This window comes from Salvelinus alpinus, chromosome 9, assembly GCF_045679555.1.
Source record: "Salvelinus alpinus chromosome 9, SLU_Salpinus.1, whole genome shotgun sequence".
Lineage (NCBI taxonomy): Eukaryota > Metazoa > Chordata > Actinopteri > Salmoniformes > Salmonidae > Salvelinus > Salvelinus alpinus.
Window position 1 is genome coordinate 24,342,245 of NC_092094.1, and position 3,024 is coordinate 24,345,268.

A 3,024-nucleotide genomic window follows, 5' to 3' on the forward strand; every position below is an offset into this window, starting at 1 on the left:
AGTTGGTGGAATAATCCTTTAATTCATGGCCACTTACTCAGCTGGGCCAGAGGCGCTTTAATTAGGTCAGGTGGCAATGACTGACAGATCTCATCCCCATAAAAGGAGGAAAACGCCATCGACTGATCTCGCTGCTTTCTCTTCCCTAACTTCGTCTGCTCCAGAAGACCTGTGCGTCCATGAATCCACGTAAATCCACCAACTCTGTTACCTTTCATCTGAACTATCTGTTGCGATCGGGAGAGTGGGCCATCCGTTATTGTTTATAGTTATTACCGCGGAGCGCGGCTTGGAGCGCACTCTTCAAACATATTGTGTAATGTGAATGGTCAATGATCACGGCCCTACGGATCATCATAGGCCAATTATGCAATCGATATGGTTAATATGTAATTAAATTAATTACATGTACACATGAAGACAATTGAAAGGGTGAAATGAGAAACGTCATTGTTTGCTAACTGATCGACTTTGATATCAAACTAATGGGGATTATAGATTGAATAACCATTCACTGTTTGTATTCTTTCATGATTTATGATAAATAGTTACGAGCCTAAATGACTCACGGATGATTACTATTGACTTCTTAATGAACTGGATTGTTGAATTCCCTAATTATGTTAAACATGAATGATTGTTATATGATCGGATACATGTTATTCTGTTATGCAGCACAGACTACTCAATAAATATATCACTTTATGGTTAAAGGAATTCCTGCCTCAGTCTCATCCATTCCTGTGTCACCTGACCACCTGTTCACCTTCACTGTCAGTCATCCTACCTGTCCAGCTACTCACACAGATTCCACTAATCTTTCAATTGCTATGATACTGATGTGGTTCCTGAGAGTTTAAACATTTCTGGCTATCTAAAACCAGACCAAGTCCATAAAAACTACAACTCCCAAGATGCCATGCATACCTTACTTCCTGGTAAACACTTGCACTCATGCCTCAAGGTGTTCCATGGTGCTACGTACGCCTCTAGGAAGAGGGAACGCAGCACCCTGCTACAACTCAACTCCCCATGGAGTGAAAGAGGTATGGGATTGTAGGTGCGAGTAAGGATGACAAAAGCAGAGAATTACCGTTTACTGGGAATTTATTCCGTCCCATGGTAATTTGGGGAAAAGGGGCTGGATGGAACCAAAGCAAAGAAAGTAAATGTCAAAGCCCCCTCTCCTACCCACCCACCACTAACCTAACTTAGCACCACCTGGTGCGCTAACCAAAATACAGGGGGGCTCCGCCCAGGTCTTACCTAGTGTGCATAGACAGTGAATACTATGGGTTATGTATGCCCGCGGGCCTCTTGCCTAAGCACTCCCTAGGTGCCTTCCCCTTCCCCCCTGGGAACAAAAATAGAATACAAACATAAGTAAACTATTTCAGTAATCAGAAACACTGCCTCCTATGGGGACACACATACCTTAAAAGCAGCAGCTACAAAGTACTTAGCAAAAAACAACACAGGACATACTTGTCATAAAAAATGACTTTATATCGGAGTTGTGCCTGTTATTCACACACGTATCTGCCATCTCATTGGCTAGAATGGTCCCACCTAGGGCCGATGCGGTGACCGTATTACCGCCACAGCGGCGGTCACTAGTTATGAAGGCAGTCAAATTCCACATGACCGTTTAGTCATGGTAATTATACTTCTCCAAGCTCTGATGCTGTTTCTGATCATTAGTATCCTACCAAACTTGCTAACTGCCTGGTACTCAGCACTCTATTGTCCCTCTAATCACTCTGACATCAATGAAAATCGAATCAAACATTTCATGGGAGCCATCAGCTCATGTTGCGCAACACTTCTATAGGCTATGCCATTGCAGGAGAAAACAGAGTGATGGCTGCTAATAAATATAGGAGGTGCCCATCAGCTTTCTCAACTTTCCTAATATTAAGCACATTGCTTATATTTACAACAGGAGTATAGCCTACCTGTCTGGCATGAAAATAAACCACGGGGAAAAGCGTCCTCCATTCGCTATTTAAGTGCATAGATGACATGTATTTTTTTCCTGCTGCACCTGTTTCAATACATGTGCATGGTAATGGTCCATTCTAAACCAAAACAAATGTCACACATGTATTATTTAGTATACGTAAAGACAAGAGTAAATCAAGAATAGTCTGATGGGTGACAATATTAGCCTATCACTTGTGAATTATATATTATCACTTATGAATGATGCCCAGCATTAGAAACAATGCCTTTTTTTGTTGCAACTTGTTCGAATCATAGTCACACACCTCATGTATTCTAGCCCATATGCCTATATGTTTTAATAAGGTTTGTATCAGAACTAAAGTGTCCAAATAACTTCTTAAAATGAAGCACATTAATCCGCTTTACAAGGGGTGTAGAGCCTAACTGGCATACATAAGCAGCGTGTGAGTTTCAAGTTTGGGGAAGATCATTTCCCCCATAAAAATGCACCTTTATAATAAAAGCATTACATGCATAATTGCATTTGTGGTCACTGTTTTCCGCTAATTAGCCTGCTGCAATGTGTGCATTGCTGCCCTTATATTGTGAAGAAATATCCTAATAGTTTATCAACATTTTAAGCTAAACGTTCTGATCTGTTGTCAGCCACATTGCATAAAAAAGTTTTTTTGATGCTAGTGGTTGTATTAATTTGGGATCTATTGCATCCCACAACTGTCCCAGACTGTTTGGAATATGTATTTATTGCACAGAATAGAATAGGTCGACTTTTGTACTATGGGGGATAGTAGATTGACATAGGCTAGTGCTTTTGCTGTTCGTTAGGCCTACACATCTTGTTGGCTGACATAAAGTAAATGTGGACAGTTCATCCAATATCTTCAATATGCACCTCAGAATTGGATAAGGATGCGCGCAGTTGTGTCTGTCTTAACTTGTAGCCTGTGAGAAAGACCCAATCACATGACGGAGAGCAGTGTGAGTGAGAGACACTTCGGATTGCACAGCACACTCAGGGAGAAGGGCACAAAGCAGCACTCCAGCCCACAAAAGGCATGG